Source organism: Scophthalmus maximus, chromosome 6 (assembly GCF_022379125.1).
Source record: "Scophthalmus maximus strain ysfricsl-2021 chromosome 6, ASM2237912v1, whole genome shotgun sequence".
NCBI classification, from domain to species: Eukaryota; Metazoa; Chordata; class Actinopteri; order Pleuronectiformes; family Scophthalmidae; genus Scophthalmus; species Scophthalmus maximus.
In genome coordinates, this window is record NC_061520.1 from 24,315,768 (window position 1) to 24,326,103 (window position 10,336).

Here is a 10,336-nt window from a genome sequence, read left to right on the forward strand (position 1 = left end):
CGCCTAATGGGAAATTGCAGCAAAACAGCTGTAATTGCAGGCTGGTTTTGAGAGGCTTGTACTAAAGTGATGTCTCGCAAGCCAATTCATGATCATGCTGAAATCCTCAGTCGCAGTGAAATTATGCACACGCAAAAACAGTTAGAGTGCGCACTTTCTATAAAGAGCATGATGTACATAAGGGCACTCAACCACAACACAACCATTTGAAACAAGCTCTTGTCACATCTGCACAAGTGCATTTGAGTGCTTTATTTTATATGCAACACAACATTTTACTATGTGGATAGAAGGCAGCAGGACCGGTGTAATTAATTAAGGGTGATTGGCACAAAGGTCAAATGTGACTGTATGAATAAAAAGTGTGAAAATAAAAAGTTAGCTGTAAAACCACATATTCAGACAGTAAGAGACAAGAGAAGGTAGGAAAAGAACACTGACAATGCCGGGTAACAAGTGAATTAAGTCCCACAAACTTACTTACTTTTACATATTCAAAGGCTCTGGGCTGATTTGGGGGAACTAAACAACACCTTGTTAGAGTATCAGACAGACATCAACCTGTGCAGATGTGCTGTTGCTTGATGCCATATGTTTAACATTGAGTTCCTTTCTCTCACAAGAGACAATCATGTGCAAGTCGTGAACTTCCCTCCACACACACCCCGGGCCCACCAGTGTCATGTTGAGTTATTCTCCAGACTACAATGAGATATTTAAGGTGTATTTTTTGTTTTATAACAAACTCTGTATGTTACTGGTATCAATCATCACACTTGATCAAATGCATCTGGTGCTAAAAGTCTCTCATGGCGCTGCAGTCATTTGACATCAATCAGGTCGTTTTGGTCCTTTTTTTGCATTAGCTAAGATAGTTTTGTAGCACGGGCACTACTGTCATTCCTGTATCCCATGTTATATAGTACTTTGTACACTTGGTGTGATCATTGTTATAGAAATGCTACTTATTACCGAACTACGTAGGTAGTAGTTGGGTTTAAGTTCAGGGTTCTTCTGTGTTCTGAAATGATCGAATGCCTCAACGTTCTGCTTCACATGAAGCATATGGAACACATGGCAACAGTGGAAATCTACATGACATGATGCGACAACTGCCTCACGAATCTCCCAAAGTCAAGCTAGCAATGTATGATGGCAAATAGGACTGGGACTCTTTCCTGCTGCCTATTGGAAATCACAGAGATATGAACAGATTGAATTGACATGTGCTGTAAGTCAGGCTGTTTTATATTCTGACCTCTGTTGCCTCTTAAGACTGAACTTTTCTATGTACTCTCTGGCTCAAGGCCTGGCTTTTGTCTTGTTTTTTTAATATTTAATACATGTCTTATGTCCCTGTTTAATAGCTGTTGGTCAACGGGTTAGCTGATATCCAAACGTAATCCTCTTTACTGAGGTTACCCACTGAGGTTAATTTGAATTAAAATGAAACAATGACTGAGTGACTGAGCTTTTATTGGTTTAGGTTGTGTTCAGATACATGCTGAGCGAACAGTAAAGCCACAGAAGCTTCTTTTTTAATATACTATATTTAAGTTCAGGAAGCTTGCAATCTTCAACATACATGCCAATGCAGCCAGGGAGTTTTTCATGGGCCAGCAGTGGGATGGTCTTGACTGCCAAAGTCAATCACCTGACCTCAGTCCAGCTGAGCAGGGGAGTCACTCACCGAAAATCTGACCGAAGGCAAAAGGTCAGTTTGCAGCTGAGGCATTGCAAAGCATCATCAGGGGAGACACCACCTTCTGATGTCTATGGATCACAGAGTTCAGAGAGTCAATGAATAAAAAGATTTGACGAGGTGAAAGACACTCCGTCTATAGCAGACCTACCAGGTGCTTCTTGAACCCTCTGCTCTGGTCCTCTGCCGTAAAAAAATAAAATATGTATAAGGTTTAAAACAAAAGCAAAGTTAGATGGTAACTTCAGTATGAACCTCTTTAACCAAACTTTCAGCAGACACACTGTATACTGTATACTTGATACATCTCGCCAGCCTGGGACCGATAAAGAAAGTATAGTGGCCTGGCCTGTGTAAGAAGTATGTTGTGTACCTTTCTTATATCTACTGTTAGTGAAATGGTGCAGTGATGTTCGTATAATACAATATAAGATTGGCAGAGAAACCTATTGAATTTACAGTCTCTGATGGTTTATTTGGGAAAACGGTGATTATGTAGGAATATGGTAAATGTGCATAATATCAGTCTAACATATATTGAAACATACGTTGATGATTGAATGAACAAACTCGTTCCTATTGGATGAAATTGTTGATTTGGGATCATGCTGCTGATGGTTTTAAATTCATCAGCAATTCTTTCACAATGGAAATTAAGGCCACATCGTCTGTTCTGCCCAGTCGTGTTCCTTCACGGGATTTCATGTGCTTCAGCCCAGAGAATGACCTGAGTGATTGAAAGGATGGGGCTTGTTCAAGTGTACAATTGGGACACACTTTCCTTTAGTTCTTTGGTGAGACGAAATGGCTGGGTTCTTGAGGGTTGTGCACCATGGTTCTCCATCTGACTTGAAAGAGGCAGCATTGGAAAAAATGGTTGTGAAGCGAAGGCTTTTTGGCCAGCGCCAAAAGCTTGGAGGAGCCAGGAGCACAACATTTTTGTGGTCACTAATGTCATGGCTGGTCTGTGACGCTGGTGTAAGACCTAAACTTTGGAGGAGTCAAAGCTCAAATATGAGAAGACTCCATGGAATGTTTCCAACAAAAAACAGAAATTGAAGCTTGCAAGGAGGGTATCCATCAGTGCAGTGGACAGGGTCATCATCAAACTATGTTGCTTGAACACTTTGTACAGTTACATGGCTTTTATCTTAACAAAACAACGTATAGACCTCCAAGAATCAATGGAATTATTTACGTTTGTTTTCTTGAATATTATTATTGTCATTAGTTTTTTAACATATTTTATTTCCCAAACTAATTTCTTCATTTCTTTTTCATGACCTGACCTTCTCTGACACTGCACAGCAAACCAAAACTGAAGGACCAACAAATAGCAAAGAACAAGACATCTGGGCCACATCCAACATGGCAGCTATAGATGGTGCCTTCATTCTTGTGTGCTATGCTAGCAGCGGCACTGATCAGGCTACTTAATCGTCTATGATGTGCCAATGAACTGATGTTTGGAGGTATGTGGGTCATATTCATATATCCCTGCAAATATTTTAAAGAAAATAGTAGGTTTCAGGTGAAAGTGGTGTGAAGAATACATTTGCCACCATGTCCTCCTCGGGAGTGGTACTATCACTTGCTTCTATCTTGAACTACAGGCTAGCTAGCCAATATATCAGCTTTTACCCCACTAACTTGCTTTTCTAATTCTTGCTTAGGCAGAAACACCTTCACTCTCAACTAGGGAAAGATCCGTCTCAGTTCCCATCTGTCCACTGACTTTTTCTGCTTTCATGCCTTATATGTATAATCATGATTATGATTAAGATATGCAGCCATGTTGATAGTATCGTTCACATATCAGTGTTCCGGCGTCTGTGTGATCTCAGCATTGACAGAACTGTCAGAAGACAGTGTGAGGAAGTATATAATGAAAGCCTGTTAGATAAGTCGGTGGCAGGTGTCTGACTGCCTGGATCTCCTCAGAGAGGGCAGGAGGGAAAAAAAGATTACATCTCCTCATGAATGCACACAGCAATCACTGTGATTTGGCTCGCAGGCAGCCGAACCGCTCATCTCAATACATTTCAATTTCATTTAAATATATTGAAATACCTCAATCCTAGCCTGGGGGTGACTTGTATGACCAGGTTAGAGGAGAGATATCAACGACTAAAGGGGGAGGATGGGGACAACAGGTTACTCTGGTGTGAGCTTGACGGACAGCTTGGTGCCACGTTATAATAACATTTATTCAGGGAAATTTAAATTGTTCTACATACAAATGCTTCCAGTCTGTAATTACTGCCTGAAGATGTATGAGAAGTACTGCAGTGCAAATTCCTGTTAAATATTAGCTAAGGATTATGATTGTATAGCAGTCGCCAGTTGCCTGATATCACAATGAACTACTAAAGGGGTTCGTAACTCAAACAGAGAGAACTCTCAGAATACTTAATCTGAGAAGGTTGTGATTGTATCACAGTAAACCCTTTGTTAGTGAGCGTCCATCTTTAATTTTGATCCTATTATGTTTCTTCGCACATGGGTAATTCCAGTCCAACACAAATGCAGTCATTGTACAGATTATTTTCAGGTTTTCTTTGCTGGAGAGGTTTTTGTTGCTTTATCATCTCATTTAGAATATTCCATAAGTGTTCCATTAGATTCAAGTCAGGCAGGGGGTGTTACAGTGGATGTAGGAACTGGACCACAACGCAGAGGTGCAGAAGAAAAAACTATTTGTAATTAAATAAAACAGACGTGCTGTGTCTAAAACAAAATCAAAATGCAACTAAAGAGGTCCACGTGTGTGGGAACAGAAACCGGTAATCTCAGGCATAACGAACAGGTAGCAAACACAGGAGCCAAAACACACAGACTGGGGGGAAATCACAGACGAACTGACAAAGGGAGGCACAGAGACTAAATAGACTCAAGGTGGGCGGGGCTAATTGAACACAGGTGAGACACATTAGGAACAGGTGTAGACAATCACAGGGACAGGAGACACAGGAAAAGTTAAGACACCTACTACAAGAGGAGAACAGGAAGTGCAGACACATAAGGAAGGAAACCAAGTAACAAGTCATTTCTAATTCAAGATACAAAGGAATTAAAGGTCACTTAACTCAAAACCTAGACCCAAGGAAAGTCATTACAAAACCAAGGGACCAAGAAACCAACGCAGCAGATACACAAGGAATAACAATCAAACTAAAGTCCACTAGAAACAAGTTTGTGAGTGCAGAATCATGACAGGGAGTTGTTTTGTATTTTAGAATTCAGCACACTCCCACCTTCAAGTTTACAGTAGACACAATCCAGTCCAATGGTGGTCCTGGCCACATCCACACCCAGACACATTGATTTTGGTTTCATCTGACCAAAGAACATTCATCAGGCTCGTTGGTCAAGTTGAATCTTTGAGCTTTGTGCTGTCTAATGCTGTACTAATGCATGCTGAGGTGTGAACAATACAATGTCCAGTTGCCTACTGATGCTCATCAAGTGTAGCCATGTTGCATGTGACAAGAACCACGGTTACTTTCAAAGTCTTGTTCATGAAATTAGCCTTAAGTGGAAGTCACAGGTGAAGTAAATATAACCTGTTTGTTTTTTTATTATTCATTTGAGGAAATACCCCAAACCTAAATGATTTCTTGATATATTTTACTAATAAAATACTAGCATTTTGGTCATATTGAACTCGATTATAGCAATTTTACTGAACTTAACACTTCCCCTTTTACAGTAGGGATAGGATCATTTGGGACAACTGTAAGGGTCAACTTTATATACAATCTTCAGACATTATTTTCTAGATGTTTACTGTTATTGAGGAAGATATTGTCTTAAATGCTCAAAATGCTCATGTAGTCATTACATAAAGAACTGCATTGTTACACGTTATGGTTGAGAAATGAAAGGAAACACAGAGGGAGAGAGACAGACCCAGCAGTCTCATGTGGACCTCTGACCCTGACCACTCTGCTGTGTTTCACAAGAGCTCCTCTCTGCCTCTCCTGCTCATTAACATTACCCTAACAGCCAAAAGCCAGGACGTCTTTTGAGTTGCACACATTCCTCTGAAGCAATCAAAGGCCAAGACATTGCTTCACAAAAGCAAATGCACAGTCAGTGAAAAACATCCACTCCCTTTTGTTTTTTGCAGCAACCGTCATGATGTACAGTTTGTAAGGCAGCGTGTGATGTGGGAGGACCTAAATGGCCGATATGTCACAATCAGTCTTTAAGATTTTACATGTAACAAAGCTGTTCCCCATTACTGATGGGTAGAGGACTCCATTTCCATTTGAAATTAAATCCATTGAAACCATCTAGTAGTGAATTATAAGTTAATTACGTGTACAAAAAAAAGTATACAGATCGAGAGCACAACCATCAATTGCTGGTGCCGTGTTTTTTTTTTAAACGAGGTAAATGTATATAAAATGAATCCCTATGAGACAAAGCTCAGGCGTGACACTGCTCTGACCCATAGACTGTATTTAATTATCTTTAATGACCAGCAGAGGGCGACTCCACTGGTCAGTTTCTAGTCTATTAGAAAATGACCCTACTTCTCACTGGATTTATAACGTGAGTTAACATTTTCCTGAAGAAAATCGCTAGATCAATCTTCTTCACTTTAACATGCAGTTCATTTAGTAAATGATGGTCCCATTTAAAGTAAAATAAATGGTACAGCACATGTATGCTTTGGGGCATGGATACCATGTGATAACAGTTAGTACCAAACAATGGATGCAGGTCACAGGTGTAGGTGGGCGTGCAGAGTCGTCCAGCTCTCAGTAAGTTTGGCGCTGGCTAAAAAGCCAAAGTCAACGCTTCAAACCAGCAGTTCACAAACCAATCGGTGGCGTCACGGTGGGTTGCCACTTGCTCTGGAGACTACAGTACATCTTGTTCTCCCAAATCAGTTAATTGGAGTAGAATTGCAGTAACGTACTACAGCATACACATAACAGATGATACAGGTGTACGATACAGTCTAGTGGCTACAGCAGGATGACATTTGACGAGATACATTCGATTCTGTATTTCCTCAGAGCTCAGTTGCTTTCTGCTTTCAGAACCTCCACACCCATAAGAGGAATGGTGCTCACCAACACCGGGTGCATGTCCCCTCGGAGGGCCTCCAGATGTGCAGCTTTGGGAAGCGGGTGTACAACAGGCAGTTTGAGAGAAATAAGGATTTGTTTATTTCACTGGTGAATCATGGCCAGCTGTTCTGGCAGTTCCGGAATAAACGACCTGAATATCAGGTCACCTTAAATTTCACATTTAACTAGAGAACATTTTCTGTTAGTTTCAAATGACTTTTCAGTCAGTTAGGTCTTTTTATATGGAGCTCTACAGACACAAGATGAGACAAGCTTCAATAAACCTAACTGACATCACTTGAAATTTTAAGAAAACAAATATGAAGTGACATTTAGAATGTTTGAGTCAAACATCTTCAGAGGAATGAATTCCTGACCTAATATTGCATCTTAAAACAACCACAACCTTTCTAGTTGTTATCACATGTTTCCTATGAGAGGGCTTTGTGAAAAATACACATGCTGCAGGGAATTCTGAAACAAATAAATATAAATATAGTACAAGACTTACTGAAAGAAAATGTACCATGTAAGCATCATGGTATGTGAAATATTACATACCAGGTAGAAATGCAGCATCCACTTTAGGACCATTGTCATTTCAGTTTAATTGTCCTTTTAGTGGTGGTGGTGCCCACAAAATAAATATCATATATCCAACCATGGGTGTAGGGGCCTCAGGTAGTCAGCTACTTCGCTTGGGCTTTGTCAAGAATGTCCTTTTGATCGATGTCTTTAGAATTCAAAGTTTTATATTCAAACTAATAAAAATGTACCAAACCTACGACAATGCCCCAGTTCAAAGACAAAGACTACATTATAGGTAGAAATGAATGTTTTTTAAAAAATTGAACTCTAACAATACATTCATACACAAAACCCCACTCTAACCCACACACTAACCATTCACGTGACTGTCTTCGGCACACATTTGACAAACCAGACTAATGAACGCTGACAGCCAGCGCTAAGCTCAACATTGTAGTCAGACAGTTTTTTGCAGCCATCTGCTTGATGATGCCGGGTTAATAAAGAGAAGTGTTAACTAGGATGTCTGTGTGGTCGGGTGTGATGGGAATCTGGACCACATGGGACTCCCCAAGAAATGTAGCTCCACCATACAGTGGCTAATATCCAAAGTCCCTGAGCACTCACTTTTCTCGAGCTCCCCATCTAAAGCCATCAGCCCTCCCCTCCATCACAATTAGCTCATCAGCTCGGCCCAACTGCTCCGTCGTTCGCATTGCACCCGGCGCTTTCACACATCACCTATTAGAATCAAATGCCCAGGCATTCTTGTCTGCTGTCACTCACTTTAATGTGTTTTGACACCAAAATCAAACACTGCTTCTCCGACCGGACCACATGCGGCAAATTGTGATTACTCACTGCTCTGTTTTATGTTGCACACACTGTGCACATCAAGACACCAGAGCTCATCTTGTGATGGCGTCACACCGGCCACGACGCTCATCAACATGCTGACGTTCTGATCCATGAGTGCTCAGCGCTCATTGCTACTTTATAACGTGAGTCATCAGTAGTTCTAACTATATCATGACATCAGTACTCTCATTCCAATCATTACTCAATCGTTACAGGAGTGTTCAGTGGCCATTAGTGGATTAATACTCAGTAGTCATTGCTACAGTTTTTTATTTGAATATACGGTAGTCTTGAGTACCTCTAATACATGCTTCTTTAGTGAAGTCCCACAATGCTAATATATAACTGAACATGTATTATAATTATTAATATAACTATAAAAATAATAGTTAATTATCACTTGAGTGCTTGTAGGTCATTGTTATCTTATCACTTGGGTACTTGTTATTCATTGCTATATTACAAGCGCACTCAGCAGTAAATACTACGTTAATACATGAGTACTCAGTAGTTATCATTGCGAAATTACATCTGTACGCAGCGGCCATTACTGCAATTTACATATGTAGTCAGTAGTCATCAGTATACTATAACACAACATTATATGTATTAAACTTTAATATCCATAACTTTGGAGGCGTTTTCCTTGTAAGTGAAAGCGTATATAAACAAATTCTTATTTTTCTCCATCAAATATACATAGCGGCAACCCCAAAAAATGAATAAAAGACAGGCCCATACACATAGAGCCAGAACCATGGATAACCAATCGCCTCGTTCTATTTGATCAAGGCAATCCTTAGTAGCATATCATCAGCTAGTGGAATGGGTCTGGGGTATTCACTGTAGCCTTTCATCAGGGGGAATCAGTCAGAATCAACTTCCTTGTCTTAAACAAGCTCTCACTTTCATATATCAAACGTAAACAGGCCTTGATCAGCGGATTACTAATCATTAAAACCCCGCTTCAAGACCAGCCCACTGCAACAGATGTTCCAAGTGTAAAATGCTCATAATCATTCAAGCCCAGTGATTTAGTGAAGGTTGGAGTGACTGCTGTGAAATCAAACTCATCATCAGAGCAATAACATCAATCTCTATGTGGCTGCACACTCATTTATTAGGGTTAATGAGAAAGACCACGCAGTCATGATTTGGGCCTGCTTGTATACAGTGTGAAATTAAAATCAAACACAGTGTCAGGTGAAAAAGATTTCTCTGGTTTGGAATAACAGATGATCAGAAGTGTTTAATGTGAAGGAGCCCACAGGAGCCCTGAGGTCAGACAGAAAAACCCTGTGATGAACTATTCAGCTCGAGTGAACCTCGAATCAAGTTGGGACCTCTAGCAGCATGACCTCAAAAGAAGCAAGATGTGTTCTTTGGTGTTATAGAATTCCATCCAAGACATTGCATCAGCTCTACATTGACTCAGGCAGTGTCACAACCTGACTACCGTTTCCATGGATTTAAGTGACTGGGTTAATTCAGCAATCCGCATAAATTGCAATAACGATTCAAAACCATATCCACAGCTACATCTGAAAAATATTGGTCTTCATTCCACACTGAGTGGCATTTTGGATGTGATAATAATCTAATCTTTTCACCATCTGAAAATGCCTGCCTATTATTGTTTGAGAGTGAATAGGCACAATGCACCTTTGAAAACAACAATATATGCCTGTAATCCTCTCATCTGCTGTCAGTATATGAATAATGTCAATATAGTTATTACAGTATTACATAATGCAGCTGTTGTTCATAGTATCTTTTGATTTAACACATTCAAAATCCATTAATATTAGTAATATATTGGAATAATGGTTGAACATTCAATCATTTCTGTCTACTCTTGTCATTTTTCAATAATTATCTATGACTGAAGGTTACTTTAAAGTATTACATCTCATCCAGATTTCCAAGGAGTATGCTTAAGACCCCATTTAGGCATTATTCACCTGTGAGGGGCACAGCTCACATTGATATTGTTCATACGTTCCTCAGAAAGTATCAGTGTGACACAACATACTCACAGGGAATCACGGTCGATATTTGTATTTCTTTTCGTTGTGGATATAAAAGCAAGTAGCAGATTGCACATGGTCACACCAGATAGATTTCCATTTTCTACGGATGTCTGCACAGTGTACAGTCCCTGGCAGAA